This window comes from Talpa occidentalis, unplaced genomic scaffold (assembly GCF_014898055.3).
Source record: "Talpa occidentalis isolate TD23 unplaced genomic scaffold, MPIMG_talOcc4v2.1 talOcc4.8, whole genome shotgun sequence".
In the NCBI taxonomy this organism is placed as follows: Eukaryota; Metazoa; Chordata; class Mammalia; order Eulipotyphla; family Talpidae; genus Talpa; species Talpa occidentalis.
The window spans coordinates 34,547,553-34,570,280 of NW_023605194.1; the positions used below are offsets into that span (position 1 = coordinate 34,547,553).

General features: G+C 40.9%; 1 long non-coding RNA gene across 5 annotated transcripts in view; it reads left to right on the forward strand.

Moving 5' to 3' along the window:
• The window catches only part of LOC119233803 (uncharacterized), a 59,258-nt gene extending 38,728 nt beyond the window's left edge, over positions 1-20,530 (forward strand). For 4 of the 5 annotated variants that reach the window (XR_005122475.2, XR_008550110.1, XR_008550111.1 and 1 more), the window contains exons 5-6: positions 12,940-13,018; positions 20,069-20,530. This is a non-coding gene — a long non-coding RNA (uncharacterized LOC119233803). The remainder of the gene's footprint in view (positions 1-12,939; positions 13,019-20,068) is intronic. The other variant, XR_005122476.2, reaches the window with a different exon arrangement.
• Positions 20,531-22,728: the final 2,198 nt, after the last annotated feature.

Consider the following 22,728-nt stretch of genomic DNA (forward strand, 5'->3'; position numbering starts at 1 on the left):
TGGCTATTCATCTAAAGCCCTAAGTATGGCAGCATTAGCTTGCTTTTATCCTTGCTTCAAATTTATGTATGCACTATTTCCTATACACAATGTCTTTCACCACCTAATTCTTCTTGAAACACTTGGGTCCTCTTGAGCATACAGTTTGACAACACTGGTTGCCTAGAACCAAAGCCTGTGTGGCACATTACTGATTAAAGAGGTTTTTTCGAGGGAAAATCTCTAAGGGATGAAGGAAAGTGGTAGAATGAAGGCAAAAGATTAGAGCAAGAATATCATCTTAGGTGATCTAGACTGTCTCAATGCACAGGAACTCTGTATCGTGTCCTTAACAGAAGGAGGGTGCAGAGTTTTGTTTTCAAAACAGTCAGTCTCCTAGAAAAGTCAGGGCCCATAGGCTCAGAAAAGTGCTCCAGAGACAGAGGACAAGGAACATATAAGCACTTAACAACTCATACTTGTAGTGGCTGTCAGATGGTTGCTCCAGTCTGGCCAAAGGTTCTACCTGGAATCAAACAGCATCTTCCATTTGGCTTTGTTCTATGACTTGTTTGGTACTGCAATAAACAAATATAAGAAAAATGTTAATATGAAAGACAGAAAGCACAGACATCAATTTTGAAAATATTTTAGTTATTTTTTGTTCTGTAAAGATTTTCTATTATGTCCATTTGACCATTACTTGATAATACTTATCTATTCACAGATCAGCATATTTTTTATTTGTGTTTTTGAAAATATGTGTTTTCTTAATATCCTTTAACAGAATTCTGCTTTATAGTGCTTTATTCACATTACATTTTCTTTTCCAACTAAAAATAAATAATCTATTTACAATGCATTCCAAGAAATGAATAGTTGTATTTTCACTAGATAGCTCTAAACAGTTACTGATAAAATTGAACCAAGATTGAATAGGACAATAGTAATTCCAATTTCAGTAGATGGTATGCCTTTTAAAAGACAGACCTAAGGCACAAGACCAAGAGGAGGAGATGAATCATCTTCCTCAAATATCTATTGGTTGATGAAAACAAAATTCCTATGAATTTCCCTGGAACCTGTCCTGGGGTTTCATAATCATATTAACTACTGAGAGGTTTAGAGAAATGGTTCAATATCTACCCATTCAGTGCTTCCCCCCACATATTCAAGTAAATCTTTACTAGCTTGGTGAAGACTCTCTTTGGGTAATAAAGGAATAATATCCTGAAGCAAAGAAAGATCTTAACTTTGTCACTGTCCCCATAGGACAAAGCTTATGTGCTCAGTGAAACAATTTGTATCATACAGAAAAAGGAACAATTTTAGAATCAGGAAATAAGATTCTTAAAGTGTTGAACATTTAAATTATCAACTCTGGATACAATTTCCAAAGAGAACTCTTATCTTCTTTGCCTTTTTAACCTACCTAATAATTAATTGACACTAAGTACAATGTTTTCTTCATTAGATGTACATGCACGATTTTCTGTACAGGAAATTTCAATAGCTACTTGCAGGGAAGAGAGGAAAGGCAATAATATCTGCTTTTTTAGTGCGCTTTAAAACTTTCAGGTATTAAACAACTTCACAAAATTTAGTATGACTCTAAGTGCCCCCCAACATTTCACTAAACAAATGCAAAGAAACCTTTTTGTCACTATGGACCAGAAATCCTGACAATGTCCAAAAAACGCCCTGAGGTCTAATAGGGCGAAATTCCCTGTAGTTGTTGGTTACCAGTCCTCACTAGAAACTCTTTAAGGTAGATGTTGAATCATTCTGTGTGGCACTTCCACAATGCTACCTGGGTCCATTTGTAACTATGCTGTGTCAAGGAATCTTGGTAATGTCAGGAATCCCTATGTCTCAGGTCCTCCCCTCTTTGAACACTGTATTCATTGCTTTTATAATTTTTTCATTATGCAAAACAACTACAATCAAGTGTTTGTGAGTTTTCTTCCAGTTTAATGTCCTCAGAGGTACTTTCCTGTTGTGATTGCTGCCCAAAGGAGACTTTGTTCCTTGTTTCTCTTAGAAGGACTGTCTTATTAATATAATAGATATCAATCTCTTCAATGAGTATGAGCTTTCAGAGAGGTAGGGAAGTGCACTGACTTCAAAGACATTTAATTCTCTTCGACCCTGAAAAAAAGGGAGAAATAAGAATAATTAAAAAAAAAAAAAAAACTCCTAATTTTGAAAGTGTGACTGTAAGGAATGAGTGGGAAAGGGAGTTGATGTACATTGGGAATGGAAATGTAGAGGAAAGACACAAATTGATCCTTCACATATCCTTTGGCCTTGATGGAAAACAAAATACAATAGTCAACTTGTAAAATTCATCAGTTATCCAATTAGGAGAGGAAAAAATGTGTAATACTAATTTGGTCCTTCCAAGTATATAATTTTATGTCCTTCCAACTATGTATTTTTTTTTCTTTACTGGTGTGACTATTGCTTGATGCAATCCCAAATGGACAGCAGTTTGGCAAATATTTGTCTAAATTACCAAGATTCATTCTCTTGTAACCAGTAACTCTAGCATATTTATTTTTACATTTCAAACTAATGCAAAGAGAGGTATCTACAAGCCTGTGTATGTGTGTGTGTGTATAGCAGTGTTTTTTAAATAAATAACAAAAGATAGAAATAGCAGTCAATTCAATGAACATAACACATTTGTGTAAAGTAATGCTTTGTAGCTATAGAAAAGAAGAAAGATCTCTGTATATTAACATGAAGTGCTATCAAGATATTAAAAGGCATTTTTGAAGGCTTGCACTTTAAGCTAGATAGCAAACAAAGGAAACTTACCCTATCTGCATATCATTTTGTTATTTGAAAAACAAAGACGATAAGATAGGGTCTTTATAGAATTGTTGTGAGGATTATAAATACTTGAAAAGAGCTTTAAAAAGAACCTCACACACAGATTAGTGCTATATAACTTTTAGATATTTTTGTTTGTGAGACAAATTAAGTAGGAGAGGGGAGGTCAAAGTGTGAATGTCTATTTGTATAAAAATTGGAATGATAAGTACATGTTTATGATTCCTTATAGCACAATTGGAAGTTTATATAGAAAATTATTAATCCTGGTTGCTTACATGGAGAAGAACTAGATTGGGCATAAGAGACTTTTCATTGTATGCCCTTTTATGTGTTTAAAATCAAGAATATTACCAATTTATTATCCAAAATGAATAAGTAGATAGTCTATTTGGCAAATATTTGGTTATTATGAGCTTTTTATATAAACCATTTTAAAAACAGTTAACTTTAAAAGATAGCAGCTTAACTGTAATATAAAATCTCAACATGTTTACTCCTCCCCTTTTATATTTTTAATATTAATGTCATAACTTTTTATAATGTGTGTTGCAAATTATAGTAACTATAGTTATTTTAGTACACTTTCCCCTTAATATTTATACTATAAATGGTCAACATATCATCTCATAATCAGAATCAGAGTTTTCTAAATCTCATTCTATATTTATTTAACTTCACCAGTGTGTTGTATACTTTCATATGTTTTCAAGTCACAAATTAGTGTCTTTTCTTTTTGCCTGACTAACTACTTTCAGCATTTCTTTCAAGGCAGAGGTGATGAACTTCTTCAGTTTATTTTTATCTGAGAAAGATCTTACTCCTCCTTCATAGTTACAGGATATGGATATCAAGAGTATTCTCACAATATATTTCATTGAATGTCATTACATTTTTTCCTGGTCTTGGGATTTCTGCTGAGAAATCTGATAATAGTCTAACAGTTTACTTAATTGGTTTTAATATAAATTTATCCCTGCTGAGAGGTCTGCTGATAGCCTAAGAGTTTACTTTATTGGTCAAAATACACATTTATCCACTGACTAAGATCTTTTAGGATTTTATGTGCTTGATTATTGACTGTTTGAATATGTTCTGCATGCTTAGTAAACTTGGATGTCCAAGTCTCTCTCCAAGTTATGAAGTCCCCAGCTTTTATTTCTTTAAATAAAATTTCAGCCCCCTTTTCCCTCTCTTTTCCTTATGGAACCCCTATTATTCTGATATTTTTAAGTTGCTCCTTAGATCAAATAAGCTTTATTTTTTTATTCTTTATACTTTTATGATTGGGTGATTTTAAACTTTCTATTCTCTAGCTCATTCATTCTGTCTTCCATTTGCTCTGCTTAGCTCTACATAATCTGTACCACATTTTTAGTTTCATTTATTCATTAAATTGCTACCCCCAGAATGTTTAGTTCTTTTTAATGTTTTCTAGATCTTTAAATTCCTTATTTTGTTCATGTATTGCTTTCCTGAGTTCATTCATTAAATTACATTCCTGTATGTCCTTGTAGCTTGAATTTACAAAATCAATAAAATTGTGTATCCTTGAGTTCATTTATTGGAGGATAATTATTAGCTTTTAGTAATGACATGTTTCTTTGATTCTCATGTTCCTTATAGTTTTACACTGCTGCTTTTTTATTTGAAGTAGTAGACACCTCCCTGTATCTTGGTGTGACATGATTCTGAATTGAAACTGAGACCTATTTTTCAGTAACTCTATGTTACTTAAATATTTTAACTATATTTTTTCTGGTACCATTCTGTCAGGGGAAGCAACTATGCCACCTCATTGCTTCCAGGTGGAGTTTCAAATCTAGGGTTCCAACTCAGCCTCCATTGGCACTCAAGTAGGTGGGCAATCTCTCTAGTACTGTTGGATTGGAAAACAAGTTCTAGCTCATATGTGATACCCAACAATATTATACAAAAGGTGGCTTTCTGACCATTGGGTAATGGTGAAATACTCTTCTCTCTGCCTCCTCTGATATCATCACAGTTTGCAGGTGTGGAGGAAGTCCATTATTCTCACACGGTCACCCATGATGATGGGGAGGAGTTATTGTCAGTTGACCTATTTCCTTTTGGTCTTCTTTAAGGTTACATGGTGTGTTGCTAGAACCTCACTAAAGCTTTACAATGGTAGAAATTTAAGTTCCTCACTTAGTCATAACTGGTGTGGGTGAGAATAGGGAAAAGGTTTTCTAAGTCTTGTCTGGAGTATATCAGTCATTGTCTAAAAATGACTGTTCTTTTTTTTAGTATTTTTTTATTTATACAAGAACCTGGGTACAGGCCAGATGTGCGGGAGGGTCAGAGGATCCACCAAAGTCAGAATGGGCAACAGAACAGGCAGACTGACTGAAATACACTGCTGAGGGGAGCAGGAAAGATCTGCTTGCCATGTGAGTATCTCCAAGGCCAGTGGGGATCGAACCAGCACTGCAGAGTTGGTGGACAGCTTCACAGTGCTGTACTCAACTGCCTGAGCCAACAACGAGGCCCTCCTTTTCTGTTCTTTAGGCTAAAGAGAGCAGGATATAACTGAAGATTTTGCCCAAATTGTTATTTTTGGGTAATTTTTTCGTTTGCTTAAAATCTAGCATATATGAGGCAAAAATAAAACACAGGGAACTCACCAGCATGGATTCATCATGTCTTGAGATCTGTAGCTGATCTCTCTTCTTTTCTGGACCTTTCTTAGCTTTCTTATATTTGTTTTATATATAATATCTAGGGTTTTAATTGTATTTATCAGGAGAAATACAAAATAGTATATCTATATACCAATACTTGACAACAGGTCTCTGATATATTCAATATCTTCATTGATCTAGTTCTTATTATAGTTAATCAAAAGTAATGTATATTTTGATTAGGCTAACTTTCCATTGCATTACACAAATAATTATCCCGGTGAATAGGAAAACAATTGACATGTACAGAATGTGTACTCAACCATCTTAGTCAAGCCTTAAAATTTTAGTAGGAATTCTTTAATTTTCTCAGATGCTTTACATAGGAAATCATCTTTTGTATTGATTGAGGGTATTATCTTTCCTCCTGGATAATCAGCAGTTTTATTTCTGTTTTATTATGTTACACTGGAGCAACTGCTGAAGAGTTAAATTATTTCAATAATGTCAGTGTTCCTTTGATTTAATCAAAGATTATGTTACTTTCTCATCCCTTCATCCCCCAATTCACAGCAACCAACAGTAAACTTCTATCATTAATGAAATCAGACTCCTAGTATTTCTACATTCAATGGGTCTTTTTGATTCTACTTTTATTCTTTCTTCATGCTTTAACACATACTCAGTCACTCTTTTATACTTCAAACTCACTACTATTTTATAAATGAGTTCTCACTAGTAAATTTTGTGTAGACTGCTGTGTTAAATCCTCTTTCACTACACAAACTTTACACATTGATTTTCATCAGGATTCTTCCCATACATCCCTGCCCTTCCCCTCCATCAACATCACAAGTTTTTCTTACGTTGTAAAATCTCTTTGTGGAATCTGGGTGATTTGTAATCGATAGGCTGAAACACACACACAAATGCATATAATAAAGTCTGACTCATCTATTGATTGTTCACAATTAAGCTAGTCATTTAACATATGAAAGAATTTTCTGTGTGGTTGTGATATAGAATGAAAATAATATTCATCTTCAGCAAAAGAGGGGGATCTGAGTTGTATATCTAGCAATAAAATTTTAAAATTAAATCCAATTAAAAATCATAGAAATATGCTCAAATTTATTAGTAATTAGAAAAAATTATAATGTAAACATAATGAGATGTTAGTCTTAATAGTTTGATAAAAATTATAATGTTGCCTACTGCCAAATGTTGGCAGGTATGTGGCGGTAACAAGAAATCTCATGCATATTTGATGACTGTAAGTCTAGTGCAGCCAACTAAGAGCAAATCAGGTTATATATTTTGTTTGAAGTCAACAGTGTATGTTCACTTTGAATCTCTGTGTATATAGTTTGTGTGTATCTATCAATGAACAGTTAAAAGAATGTTCAATATTCCCTTGGTTTTAGTGAAAGATATTCGGAGGCCCATGTATGGATTGTGAATTATATTTATAGATGCATACATTCTATAGAATGTATAGAATAGATTATCATTACATAATCCTAATATATGTAAAACTCCAATCAAGGAATTTGTAGTGCTTTGGATTGCCATTACAATTCCAGGATTGTCACTTCCTTGCAATGGCTTACTTTACATGTTAGTGCTTTTACTCAGGAGTGATTTTATCCTTTGGGGATATCTGGCATTGTCTATCTGTTGTCACAGTTCTCAGGGGCCAGGTAGATAAAATCCTATGGGCATCTAATACCAGCAAAGGCCAGTGATGATATTAAGCATCCTACAATGCATAGAATAGTTTGCATAAGAGAAATTACTCAGTCCAAAATATTAATACTGTCAAGATTTATACGTTAACATAGGAAACTATGACTCAAGTAGGTCAAATTGACATTTTCAATAATCTATTCCATCTTTTTTCTCTACAAAATGGAGATAATGATGCTTTCCTTATAGCATTGTTGAGAAGATGAAAATACTCAACATGCTAAGCCAAGTCAGCAAACAGTTCATATCACTGTGGTTTAGTTTGTAATGTCACTATGAGGGTTAAATAAATATATTTAAGGTTCTTAGCACACAGTAGGAAATACTAAGTATCAGTTCCTTTCTTTCTTCCCTTCTCATTAATCTTCAAAGTCAGAACTCTGATCCTCTCAGGCAATTAGATTATGAAAGAACTACTGAGAAAAAAATACATAATATGCAATTTAAACCAAAGTTTGACTTCCTAGAGTTGAGAAGTTCTTTCACAAGTCAGTCACCACAAGATACATCTCATGAATTTTATTAGATCAATCAGCCTGTAGTAAAAATGTAAAAATTTGTACATCCAATTTCAGAATCAGAAGCATTAATCAAGGGGTAGAAAAAAAATCAGTACTTATTCTATTTTCATTTGATTTTTACAAGGCAATTACTTCTTTTATGGCATTTATGACAGTTTGTAATACGGAAGTTCCACATGCTTACTGACCAATTTGCTGTAAACACCATTGTGCATATTTATTATAAAACTCCCTATTATTCATGTAATGAGTCTTGGTAATAAAACAGTAGCCAATGATTCATTTCTCTGTGTTACTTCATGCAGTGCACTTTTGAGTTCTGAAATACAGAAGACATTCTTCTTTTGAAAGCAAATATAACAGAGAGAAAGACACTATCAGCATGTGGTTTAAAATCAAATGAGACCTGAGGCTAATAAAAACTCTGAAGCTTGACTGTGCAGACTGTCCCCACACCTTGCAGTTTCCAGCTCAGACAAGGCATAATGGCCAACATAATCCTTGCTCGAATCTTGTGACCATTTATAAGATCTCAAAATTGCCCACCAATAAAATGGAAGAGAACACGCACATCTACATACAGAAAGCAAAGATAAAAATTGGGTAAAAAAATATGATTAGCACTGGGTAAAAAGATTGGGGGCTCAAGACAAGGCACCAGACTCCAGCATTAGAATGGGAGTGAGAAGCTTAAAGTGTTTGTTCTAATTGCCGTGAAATTAAGCCAACAGGGTTAATGAAACCAGCCTGAGCTGTTAATTTTTCAACTTCTGTACTATATTTCATTTGCTTTCTCTCTTCTGTATTGATTCAGAGGCAGACATCCATTAAAATAAGATACTAAAATATAACAATGAAGCATCTGACTCATAATAGTTGACAAAAATTAACACTCATAGATTTCTTTCTTCCCTTCCTTTTCTGTGTATCCATAGTGTTACAGAATTTACAGACAATACCACAGTCTTCTCCTTTAAATATTTAGATACATTCTTCCTTTAGGGGTTCTGATTTAGAGTGAGCTAAAATGCGTATCTTATTTTTTGCTTTCATTTTATTCATTTCGTGGTATTTTTAATGCTGAGTTCACATGACAGACTTGAGAAATTTTAAGGGGAAAAATAAAACATTCCTTGCACTTCATCCTATCGTTTAAGCATTCCCGTTCCTTGTAATTTGTCAAGTTTCCTCAACATTCTGATCATATAGTCCTCAAATTTTTCCAGGTAGTTCGGATTTGCTTAAGAGTCCTATACCGATGTAAAAGAAGGACATTAAAGGTGGTGGAGAGCAGTACTTTTTAAATTTAAAAGTACATCCCAATCACTAGGCCGTCTTGTTGAGATGCAGATTCTGATTTTCTAGGTAAGCTGAAGGCTTCTATTCATTTCCAGAAATCTGCCTTGATATGTTAAAGCTACTAGTTAGCCAAAAAGTATTTGTGGATCAACAGTCTAAAAATGTAGAGTAGAAAATATTAATTTCTTCACTCTGAGTGTTATAGGGCAACCCCGATATAAAATAAAATGGGTTGCCTGGCTGTGGGTCCTCACCCGCGCGCTTGAAAGGGACTTATTAATACTCCACTACAGACACACATGAAAGGTTAATAAAAGGTTTATTTACAAGGGAAAGAGAATTAAGGACATGTACAACTCAGGGAGAAAATAAGGAAATAAAGTCTTTAATGCGTCCTACCCTATCCGCCGACCTGGAAACCCAAAGGCACTCTCAGAGCTGGCTTAATGCTGTGAGCTGGTGGGGAGCCAAAATGGGGGATGCCCTCCAAAGCTCACATGTCTAGCTTTATACCACACCTGGCTGTTTAACCCCACCCTCAGGTCCCAGCCACCTTCCCTTTGGTGGTGATGGGATTTGGAGTTCCCAGTGTCTTTTGGCTTTGGTCTGGAGGGCGAGGGGGTGGAGTCTACAAAGCCTGTGTGGAATTAGCTTTAGGATATCCTTTTCCCCTTAACATGAGTACTACTCATGTGTCAAAGTAGGCTAAGACACAAATGTGTTTATGTATGTGAAAAAGCCCCATCACCTGTGAAGACAGCAGGTTTTCATTAATTTATTCATTTTAACTCGAGACAACTTGTATACTCTTAAGGAACATAGACCTGACTGCTCAGGTAAATAGGTCTCACCATTCTTCAATCCTTAGGGCAACCCTTAAACCATTTTAGTAGGTACCTGGTGGTTATATATCAATATATAACTTTTGTCATTGTAATCAATTAGTCTTTAAAAATTAAATCTAAAAAAAGAATAAATCTAAGTTCACTATCTTTCTGTACTGACCTGTCATCTCCTAGGTTTGGCCGAACCACACAGATGCCCAAGATAGAAACTTTGGAAGGTACTTATTATTTCCTTCTACAACATATATATTTAGCCAATGAATTTATTGCCAAAGTTTGATGATGGTACACTCTAAATAGCTTTCACCTTATACATGCTGCAGATCTTAGATTAAAAATTGCTTTTTCCAAATTGCCTTCCCTTTCTTCCATATCATGCACATTTGCAAACACATTAATTGTACCTCCCACCAACTGGCTACAGCTCAGTTCTCTCAGATCTACCCATGCTTCTCCTCCTTTATTCTCAGCATATTTGTGAATATCCTGGCTCTATATACATTCATTTTCCACTGTTACCCCCAAGTCCAGTGGAAAGATAGAACAGAGAAAAGGACTAACAAGAATCTGTCAAATGTTTACCAAAAAGTAAGAAATCCATCTTTGTGCGTTTGTCTCTATGTGAATCAAATTGGCACGCATTTGGAAGGAAACCAAACTTTAGATGCTTATCACAACCTTATTTTGCAATTATAAATGCTGTTCATATACATGGAGATCATTAAAAGTGACTTATTCATGTGTGAAACCATTTAAAATGGTGCATTATCTTGAATAGTGTTAGTGGTTAGCATTTATCTATAGTATCTTTCACTTGCTTTTAACTGCAAAAATAATCACAAACCAACACATTCTAGATTACAAAAGGTTGTACTAAAGCCCAGTTTTAATGATGCATGGAGGAGGATCTACATATGTTTCTGGAACCCCTGTATCTTTGCTCTCACACATGAACACATTTACACACACACACACACACACACACACACACACACACACCCCTGTTAAATGCTGGCACCAGCTGTTCATGAAGATTGGGATATAGGAGTAAAATGATCAATCATCCTGGTCTGCTAAGGATTTAGGGACTTCCAAGGATGTGGGACTTTCAGTGCTAAAACCAACACAGTCTTGGACAAACTGATGATTGGTCACAAATCAGTGTTGCCTGGAGCTTGGGTTTAGTATCTTTTAATGACATTGACACTAGCTTCAAAGTTTGTAATTGCTGGGCCTGTTAAAGGAAGAAACAATATCTGTGATACAACTTTCTAGATACAAAGAGGAAACTGAACTTGACAGCCTTTCCTGGTCAACCTGGACCATCAACAGTGTGATTCCTTGTTACACACATGCTACTGGGCTCATTACCATCAAAACGGCCAGCCATAGTGGAAAGACACACCTTTTAAAGTTGAAAATGTTGCAATTTTTAAAGAACCACATTCTATACTTTTCTATAACATTAGCCATAGCAGCCATCTGATGGAAATAATTTAACCGTCTGCAACTGCTATCATTTAGTAAGCTGCAAAAAATAAACTATAAAGTGAATGCAAATAGAATGAATTTAGAGGCCCATATTTTTCTAATTAATAGCAAATTATAGGTTCCTTTTGGCAACATTCATTTTACTGAAATCGCTGGAAATGTTATTTAAAAGGTGTAACATTAAATTTTTAGAAGGAAATGGCATGCTTTCATGCAAAAGGTCTCCTGCTTAAGTCTATCATTTCGAAACCAGGTTCTTTTAAAATAAGACATTAGAGTACAGAATCTGTCTCAACAGCAAAAGGATGTACAGAATGGCTTCCCAATGCCTGTTGGAAGAAATTCAAAGTGCTTGGTCTGGTTTTGTTGAGGTGGTCTGAAAATAACCATCTCAAAGTCTTTATGTGATCTTTCTGGAAACTTTTTTCATTTCTTCCTGGTAGGTCAACAACTCTTCAAACATTACTGACACTGTGTCTTGTACATAATAGGGACTTAATAATATAAATTGGATAGATGAATAAATGATGGCGATATAGATGGGGTCAAGATTCTATTCATGAATTTCTCCCTTTTATAGAGAATATACTCTATTTTCCTGTTTATGTAGGCTTTTTGCTGAAATTCCTTTAGAATGTTGTACTTAAACTATTGTTCCAAGTATTCATATGTGTATTTTAGCCTATGTGCTTTTAAATTTTTTAATGATGCTCCTCGCCACCTGTCAAGACCTTCAGCATCTTGAGGGAAATATCCTCAGTTAAGACTGGTGCAATATTTAGCACATTTTCCCCAGAACTTGTCAGTTATCATCACCAAGACAGCAGATCATTTCTGATTCTCCTCCTTCCATGTTCTATTCTAATGTTGCTTTTTCTCCTTTCCTAGCTTACAAAGATATTTCAAATCTGATGTCCCCTTGTGCCCATTTGCCAAGTACTGAGAATTGAGAGTTTGCAGTTTGATAAGGTGGAAGAATGAATGAATGAGGGTGTGTGCGTGTGTGTATTTACTATGGAAACATTTCTCTTTTGCCATTAGCAAAGTCTAAAACATGATCAAGAACAAAAAGGGATGGTGAGAGAACATGGACTGATAATGGCTGAGAAAACCGTTAACTGAACCTTCAATTAACTAGATTTTTAGTAGTGAATTGTAAGGTTTGTATATTTTGCTTTTATTAAAAAGTGAGAAATAGGACCTCCCTGGTGGCGCAAGGAGTTAAGATGTGACCTATGAAGTTCGCCACAGCCACTGCAGCACAAGTTTGATCCCCGGCCAGGGAGCTACCCACATGGCACAGCAGACCTCCCCTGACTCGCCCCCTGCTCCCCTCAGCAGTGTATTTCAGTCAGTCTGCCTGTTATGCTCCCCACTCTGTCTCTGGTGAATCCTCTCACCCCTACACCTCTGGCCTGTACCCCAGTTCTCGTATGTTAAATAAATAAATCTTTAAAAAAATAAGTGAGTAATATAATAGAACACAATAATTACAGGAAAATCTTTTTTTTTTTTATTTTGGGAAGTGTGCTGCAGAGATCAAAAAAAATTCACTTATTGCCTACATTTTCTATTTCCAAGTTCTGACAATTGGAATGGATGTCCTTACTGATGACCCTAAGTCTCAACATGCACTATAATGATGAAACAATGAGATAAGGTGGGTGAAAAACATTTTGAGAATTATAGTGCTCTGTGCAAATGCAAGGAAGATCCTCTAATATATGACATGCCTATGTAGAAATTAGTATTTCTTTATGAAATAGTGAATTCTCTCTTTATGGAATTACTTAACATAGCTAGATGACCATGTTTCAAGAATGCAATACAAAAAGTTCCTTAAAGGGTCAAAAGTCAGCCTAAATCACTTCCACTATTCCTTCTATTGATACCTCTGATATTTCCACAATGTATTGTAGTGTGAGTGAAATACTATTTCAACCACCAGACTTTTGAATGTGAAACAAATTTAATTTATTTCTATTAGCCCCCCCTCCCCATTCTGCCAAGTAATTTATCTTGAAACTGCTAGGTAGTGTGATCTAACCCTGTAAGTCTTCAGCAACTAAGAATGTATAAATCAGTGTTAGTCAGTGTTTCCCCATACCTGATCCTCTTTTCTTATCAGTTACTGATCTCTCCCAGTCATCAAGTGGCCATTACTGCCAGTCATAACAGTGAGAACTAGGAGTAGAGGATTAGCTTCCAGGATTGATTGCTCAGGAGGGAGTAGTTTCAGATACGAGTTCAGGGCTGGTATCACACATTGTGCTAGCCCATAGCTGCTATGCTCATGCCCAGGAGATACTTGTTTCTGGTGGGGATGGATGGGTAATGGTAAGTTCTTCAAGAACAGATTTATTTCCTTACAGCTTTCTCTACTTAGGGGATTATCTGAGAGATTGAGATGGAACTTGTTATGGCTCAAGGCAGACAGTCCATCAGCATTCCTCTGAAGGACCTCACCTTGTCCAGTATCCAGAGATGTATTCAAAACAGTTACTCCAAACGGCATAGTTCAGCTACTGACACTCAGAATAGATGTTGGTCAGAGCAGTGGAATATGGTTTGTGTCAATTTTAGCCCTCTGTTCCATGGATCATGGGGAACGTGGCAAAATTGTACTCAGAGGGGCAGGGAAGTGAAAGGTATTTAGGGTCTTGTTAGTTCATCTGTTCTTTTTCTATCAGTCAGAAGGATTTCCATTTTCAAAACCAGTCAAGCCACCCTGGGGCATATGAGATAGGGATTAGTCCTGCCAATATTCTGGTGGTCTCTGGAAATACTGTAGATCCATATCCTTACCTTCTGTCCAAAACTGAAACACACAAGAACTTTTGAAGTCCTCTGCCATAGAATTGTGGAGCACATGGACAGTGGTCTGGGGGTGTACTTTCAGAGATGTAATCATAAGGCAATTCTTTATTGCCCAGGTCTACTTTGAGTTCCAACTTTTAAGAGAATTACTTAGCTCTGTCTTTTCATTCCAGTATTTTTAAAGTTGTGAAAATTAAAATAGTATATATAAAGTAGTTATAACAGAGCCTAGCATAGTAAAACATTTATAAGTGTGAGCTGTTATAACTTTGTCACCCTTGAATAAATGTATGGGTAGTAGCTATAAAATTGTTAATTTCATATTTTACTACAAAAACCCCATACACATGCATCCCTCCAGATTTTTGATCAGTCCCTTCTGTCTTCTCCCATCACAGATGCTACATGCATCATCATACTCCCAGATTTCAAAATAATGGACAAAACCCTAGGATAAACAGATAAGAGATGAATATACAGAACTTTAAGACCTTATAAAGAAAACTCATTGACCTACATTAGCAAATCATCAGAGGACTAAATTGTATGGATATCTAGATAACTCACAGATGAGTTAGAAGAGAAATTACCTTATTTTAGGGTTTCTGCAATCTTAAATGTGTTGCTAGTTTAAATATGAGTTATCAATTTTTGTGGTCAGAGACCACAAGAAAAAATATACACATATAAAAATCTGACTTCCTTGGTAGTTCTGGCTGAAGAATTGGAACAGAAGTGCCTTCACCTTTAGAGATAGCATATGAAAATTCCTTGTGATTCTTTTCGGTTCTTATTACATGTGTTCTGTGAAAAATATAGGTTTAGTTTACTGTTGGATGAAATATTTGATTAAATATGAGAATGATGTAGTTTTTGGAGTTGATGGGTTTGGAGAGCCTGGTGCTTGGGTTCACTCTGGGAAAGACTTCACCAGAGCTCCTCTTTGCGGCACACGGCGAGTTTCTCCACGAGACAGAGGCGTTAGTTATATTTAAAAGAGCAGGTTTATTAGGAAAATGGACAGGCGGGTAAATGACACTTGCGTAAACACAAGCGGGCAGGAAGAGCTGCCCCAAAAAAGACAGGTTTGCTGAGAGAGGCCTGCAGGGTTGCAGGTGGGCGGCCTTGAGGAGAGCTGCCTCTGCTGAGGGAGGTCAGTGAAGAGAAGCTCTGGCATTGTGCAGGTCACGGGCAGGCCGGCAGGAAGCTGCTGCCCTGCCGAGGGAAAGAGTTGGTGAAAGGAAGCACCTGCATAGTCACAGGTGGGCAGAAGGACTGCTGCCCTGTGCCATTGCAGAAACTCCACTGATACAGACTTTGTTTCTTTGGGAGGGGCTCACTTCTTCCTGGTTTGTTTGCCAACTGAGTAGACTATGAAGAATTTGAAAGGAACTAGAGAGTCTACAATGGGCTCAATCTCCATCTTTACCTTTGGATCTGTGCTCCTGACCCTCCCTACACAGTCTGATGCCTGCGTGGATTTTATGCTTTGTGATCTAGGCACTGACAACTAAGGATCTCAGCTCCTCTAACTGGGTCAATGGCTGTGCTAATTCCTTTTACCCTCACCTCCAGCTCTTGGCATCGTGTGAGCCAGGTTTCTGGTCTTGTGTTGCCCTCTTTCCAGTTTTTCTATTCTTATCCTCCATCAATAACATACAAATTGTGATCAGTTTCTTTGTTCTTTAATCCAGTCCTAAATCGATCAACACCTGTTAACATCATCCTCCATACCCCCATCACCAGCTACTGTTTTGTGAGCTATAACATGACATAATCTGTCAGGAATTGAGTCCTGAATCACCTGAGTGTCTATGTATTGACTCCTTGTTTCTGCATTTGCTACAAGAGCCATCCTTTTACTTGAAATGAAAAATTAAGATAACATTTGAGTGATTAATAAAAGTTTAGAAGTAAAGCACCGGGTTTTTGTCAAAGGCACTAGTTCTTATATAAGTTCTCTAAATGTATGCAGATAGATCTTTTATTTTTTTAACCTGAAATGAATTTTTCCAGCTCTAGGCCTTAGACTCTTCATCATGGTAAAGTATTAATTTTATTCACCAACCAAGAAATAAATTTCCAATGAGGTGAGAACACTGTGAGGAAGCTATAGAAGCCTTTTCCCTCCCCAAATTGTATGGTATATGTAAATATTTCAGGAAAGCTGCCAATTGCTGAAGAGGCAATTTACTCTGAAAATTCATTTGTATTGATACTTTTTTTTTTTTTTTGTGCAGTTGATGGGTTTGGAGAACAAGGTACTCAGGTTCACTATGGGAAAGGTTTTACCAGCACTCCCCTTTCAGTGGTGATACCAAAATTGCAGGTCTTCAGGCCTAGTCTCACAGCCAGGAGCAGATCCCAGGCTGCAGGGGCACCGCTGTGTCCCAGCCACTAGACCACCATGGGTGGCTTCTCATGAAGCCACTGCAGGAATTTCGCTGACACGCAGGCAAGCAAGCGAAGAGGCAGATTTTTTCAGAGAAAAAAGAAGTTTATTAAGAACAAAGGAAACAGACATAAAGTGGGACTCTGAGGCCAGTGGAACCAGGCCAGGGAGGGGCATGGGAGCAGAAGTGGAGAAGTGCCTCAGGGAACATATACCTTCTTTCCCTAATTATTTGTGATTGGTCAGTTCTCTGTGGTCTCACTGCCTAAATGTTTTTGTGCCCAGAACTAAGTCTCTGTGCCCCAGCCCCTTTTTCTTTATCTTCCTTGTCCAGGAATGTCCTATTGCCCCTAGTGCTGGGTTGTTTGATTGGTCCCCTTTGGAATTTGTTGCCCTTAACTGTGGAGCCTTCCTTAACTCTCCTGAAGTCCCTGTACTGCCCCTGAAGCTGCCTAATTATCCCTAACTTGCCCTAGGACTCACTTACATAACATGAGTAGGCAGGAAGAGCTGCCCTGAAATAGACAGGTTTGCTGAGACAGGCCTGCATGGTCACAGGTCAGCGGCCTTGAGGAGAGCTGCCTTTGCAGAAGGAGGTCAGTGAAGAAAAGCCCTGGTATAGTACAGGTCATGGGCAGGCAGGAAGCCTGCTGCCCTGCAGAGAGAGAGAGCTGGTGAAAAGAAGCACCTGCATAGTCACAGGTGGGCAGAAAGACTGTGCCTGTGCAAGTGCAGAAATTGCACTGATTTAGACTTTCTCTTTGGGAGGGGCTCATTCCTTCATGGAATGGCCTGTTTGTTGTCAACTTTGAACAAACTTTGTAGAATTTGAAAGGGGCTAGATTTCTACAATGGCTCTCAATCTCCATGTCTTCACCTTCAGGTCTGTGCTCCTGACACCCCCTTCAGCAGTCTGACACCTGCTTGGGTCTTGTGCTTTGTGATCTAGGCATTACCCCCACCTCCAGCTCTTGGCTTTGTGCGAGCCAGGTTTCTGGTCTTATGGAGCTTCCTTTCCAGTTTCTCTATTCTTATCCTCCATCAGTATTGTTAGAAAAGAAAGGCCAAGAGTATGAGATGGAAGCAGGCTTTATTGATAGCGCATGAGGTGATGACTCTCTGCAGGCCAAGAGTTGTGCCCCCAAATGGGAGCGCAAGGTCTTTATATAGAGTTAGGCTACTGCTTTAATTTTTTGGTGTACATGTGGGGGGGAGGGGTCTCTTCTGCAGGAGGGGTCTGCTGGAATTGTTTACTGTTGCCAGTTTTATCTCTGATTTTGCTTATCTCAGATTCCCTGGTGCAGGTTTTACAAGGGGCCTGTTTCTGTTCTCTTCAAGCATCATATGCTTAATGTAATAAAACGCAGTGTTTTATATTGTTTAAATGAGGCCTACTTTCTAACTATATTATTTTTATATACCCTTATGGGGATATAGTTTTGTTCCCCAAATCTTTAACAATATGCAAGAGCCCACTTTTGGGGGCTTAGTAGCATCTTGGCTGGCAGCTCCTTTTATGTAGCATAATATTAGCATATTCATGTACAGTTCATAGATTTCACCTCTTTCCATTTTATTTATATCCTTGAATGCCTACTCCAGATTATAATTATGTCCCTAAATCTCAGGATTATAATGCACACCAATTGCCTTACTCTAAATCATATCTAACTTCACCAGAAACAGTGGGGAACAGAACAGGCAGATCGACTGAAATACACTGCTGAGGGGAACAGTGGACACGTCAGGAGAGGTCTGCCGTGCCATGTGGGTAGCTCTATGGCCAGGGATGAAACTTGTGCTGCAGTGGCTATGGATAGCCACTGCATAGGTTGCGTCTTAACCCCTTGAGACATGGGAGGCCCTACAAAACCCAGTTTTAAAGTGAGTTTTTGTAGCTTGGAACACACCTCCCTGTGAATATCTGGATTGCACAAAATGGGAAAAGGGTAATGGTTGATCTTAAAAGGGTCTCGAAATTTTCTGCTGTCAATTTATGGGTTGAACATACTCTATAATCATCATCTCCATAAATGAGGGAGAGAGAAGGAACAAGCAAGGAACAAAAGTTCCTTTGAAATTAGTCCATAGGAAAAATAGCTTAACTAAAACTGGTGAGGGATTAACATCCCAGAGGGGATGGAGCCCCTAACTGCTGTTAGGACAAAGGACATCTATCTGATCAATGACTGCTTCCTGCTGAAAGTGGGTGAAGTGGGGAGGCAATCAGGGCTCCACTGCAGGGCAATGATCTAAGGAACCTCAGAAGAAGGATGGTGGAGGCTTCATAGTAGGTTCCATCTGAAGGACCATATGGAGTTTGATGGCCTCCAGGTGAGCGATGATCCTGAAGAGGGCATTGAGGAGGATGCAGGGCCCAAGCAAGAGAAAAATGAAAAAGTTTTAGTAAGGGAATGAAAAAGGGAAACAGCCAGGACAGGAGTTGGTCTTTTTAAGGATTTAAGAGTAAGGAGGGCACAAACTCATGAGTAAGCCCAGAACTCTATAGTGCTATACAACCACTGAAACTGGGGAATTTAAGGAACATAGTTGGACTTTGGCTTGAGGGGTATTGTGGTTCCATCAGGAAGATACGAGGTTCCTTTAATAGTGTTATAGGGCAACCCCGACATAAAATAAAATGGGTTGCCTGGCTGTGGGTCCTCACCTGCGCGCTTAAAAGGGACTTATTAATACTCCACTACAGGCACACATGAAAGGTTAATAAAAGGTTTATTTACAAGGGAAAGGGAATTAAGGAAATGTACGACTCAGGGAGAAAATAGGAAAATAAAGTCTTTAATGCATCCTACCCGATCCGCCAACCTGGAAACCCAAGGGCACTCTCAGAGCTGACTGAACGCTGCGAGCTGACTGGGAGCCAAAATGGGGGATCCCTTCCAAAGCCCACATGTCTGTCTTTATACCAACATGGCTGTTTAACCCCACCCTCAGGTCCCAGCCACTTTCCCTTTGGTGGTGATGGGATTTGGAGTTCCCAGTGTCTTTTGGCTTTGGTCTGTAGTGGGGGGTGGAGTCTACAAAGCCTGTATGGAATTAGCTTTAGGACATCCTTTTTCCCCTAACAATAGCACCCTAAGAGGGGTAGCAAAAATACCTCAGCCTGGAACTGTAGTGTCCCAAGCACCTGGAGGTGTTGTAGCCAAAGTGGCAGAATCAGTGAGAATTAGGGCTTCCATGTTACTTCTGTCTTTTGTAGCAGCAGCTAGAAGAGCCAGTAGTGGCTACAGAGGCTGTTAGTTTGGAATTTAGTTTCCATTTCCTGTCCTAATAGAAGTTAGGAAAGCAAGACTAAAAATGTATAAACACATGGCCTTGTTGTGAGCAAGCTAGCAGTGCTGTGCAGTGTCCTGGCTCAGGCTGGCCATCAGTACTAGTGAGGGGGACAATCGACCAGTAGGTCAGTCCAAAGAATTGGCATAAGGCAGAGCAAGGCCCCTTATTTACCAAAATGTTGATCTTTTTGTCTGCCACTTCTAGGGTTACCTGAGGCTTATCCATATAAACAGTAAACAGGGGAGCCTGTCTCACCTCTGGACTTCAGAGAAGTTCTTCTTCTGCACCGGGTTCATCATAGTCAAAGGCAGCTGACAGTCAAGCCTGCCCTACTGAAAGGGAACTGCTAAGCAAATAAAATCTTTCCTGTTTCCTGCTAAAGAGTCACAGGCCTGGTGCAGTAAATAATGCAAAGTGTAAATAACAAGTTTGCTTCCTTAATAAGCATATCTAAAGGAGGTGACATTCTAACACAGTGGGACCATGGGCCAGGCTGATTGATCTCCCAGGCCATCCTGGGATATCTGATGTCAAGAACTTTTGTGCTCACTGACCGATGTTATCAATATAAGATGGTCATGTATAAAAGAAACCCTGTCTCTAGACCAGTACTCAGACCTTACAGGGATACCCAGGTCTGAGATCTCATGTATAATAAAGCTTCTCCTGACCTCAACATTCCTGAAGTACTGCTTGTTCTTCCCTCACCTGGATAAAAGGCTAGACTTTATTTCTGCCACACTACCATCCTGGCCTGTGGTTTGGACTGGCTCCCTGTATTTCTTGTGTCCAGGCCAATCACAGCGAACTATATGGGTCCCCTAAAGCCCTAGGGGAGGGGGCCTCCCCCCACCCCCCCCCATTGGCTCAGCAGGTTGCGTGCAGCACTGTGAAGCCGCTCATAGCCCCCACAGCGCAGGTTCGATTCCCGGCCGGCTTGGCCTGCCAGCCAGGGCGCCCTGCAAGGTAGATTCTGGCCCGCCTCTACCGCTTTCGGCCTCAGCAGAGGAGCCCCACAGTGTGGACTCGCCCCTGCCTCCGGCACCGAAGGCCTGATTCCCGGCTAGGCCAGAGGGCCCCCACAGTGCGGATTCGGACCCAGGTTCAATTACCCGGCCAGCCTCCCCCAACTTCGCCCACTGCATTTCCTACTCCCAGGCTCATCACAGCTAACTCTAAGGGTGGCCTAAAGCCCTAAGGGAGGGGGCCTTCCCCCCGGTGGCTCAGCGGGCTGAGTGCAGTGTGGTGAAGCCATTCACAGCCCTCAGTGTGGGCTCGTTTCCCAGCCAGGTGGCCAGCCAGGACGCCCTGTGGTCTGCGAACCACATGGGTGACCCAAAGCCCTCAGGGTAGGGGGTCTCCCCGCCTCCCCTCCCCCCCCGTGGCTCAGCGGGCTGCGTGCAGCACCGCAAAGCAGCCCATAGCCCCCACAGCGTGGGCTCGATCCCTGGCCATGAAGCCGCCCACAGCCGGGATTCGATTCCCGGCCGGCTTGGCCTGCCAGCTAGGGTGCCCTGCAAGTTGGATTCTGGCCCGCCTCTACCGTTTTCGGCCACCGCTGAGCCCCACAGCGTGGACTCGCCCCCGCCTCCAGCACCGAAGGCCCGATTCCCGGCTAGGCCAGAGGGACCCCACAGTGCGGATCTGGACCCAGGTTCGATTACCCCACCAGCCTCCCCCACCTTCGCCCACTGCATTTCCTATGCCCAGGCTCATCACAGCTAACTATAAGGGTGGCCTAAAGCTCCAAGGGAGAGGGCCTCCCCCCGGTGGCTCAGCAGGCTGAGCATAGCAGGGCACCGCGAAGCTGACCATAGCCCCCACACCGTGGGTTCGATTCCCGGCTGGCCAGCCATCGCAGCCAGCGTAGCCAACCAGCTCAGCCACAGAGCCCTGCAGCGCAGACCCTGGCCCGGGCTCGATCCCCGGCCCACCCCCAACATTTTGGCCCACGGCAGAGGGCCCCATAGCAGACACCCCCCACCCCCAGAGGGCCCGATACCCGGCAGGCCAGAGGGCCCGATACCCGGCAGGCCAGGCCAGAGGGCCCGATACCCGGCAGGCCAGGCCAGAGGGCCCGATACCCGGCAGGCCAGAGGGCCCGATACCCGGCAGGCCAGAGGGCCCGATACCCGGCAGGCCAGAGGGCCCGATACCCGGCAGGCCAGAGGGCCCGATACCCGGCAGGCCAGAGGGCCCGATACCCGGCAGGCCAGAGGGCCCGATACCCGGCAGGCCAGGCCAGAGGGCCCGATACCCGGCAGGCCAGGCCAGAGGGCCCGATACCCGGCAGGCCAGAGGGCCCGATACCCGGCAGGCCAGAGGGCCCGATACCCGGCAGGCCAGAGGGCCCGATACCCGGCAGGCCAGAGGGCCCGATACCCGGCAGGCCAGAGGGCCCGATACCCGGCAGGCCAGAGGGCCCGATACCCGGCAGGCCAGAGGGCCCGATACCCGGCAGGCCAGGCCAGAGGGCCCGATACCCGGCAGGCCAGAGGGCCCGATACCCGGCAGGCCAGGCCAGAGGGCCCGATACCCGGCAGGCCAGGCCAGAGGGCCCGATACCCGGCAGGCCAGGCCAGAGGGCCCGATACCCGGCAGGCCAGAGGGCCGATACGGCAGGCCAGAGGGCCCGATACCCGGCAGGCCAGGCCAGAGGGCCCGATACCCGGCAGGCCAGGCCAGAGGGCCCGATACCCGGCAGGCCAGAGGGCCCGATACCCGGCAGGCCAGAGGGCCCGATACCCGGCAGGCCAGGCCAGAGGGCCCGATACCCGGCAGGCCAGGCCAGAGGGCCCGATACCCGGCAGGCCAGAGGGCCCGATACCCGGCAGGCCAGATGGGCCCGATACCCGGGCCCACTG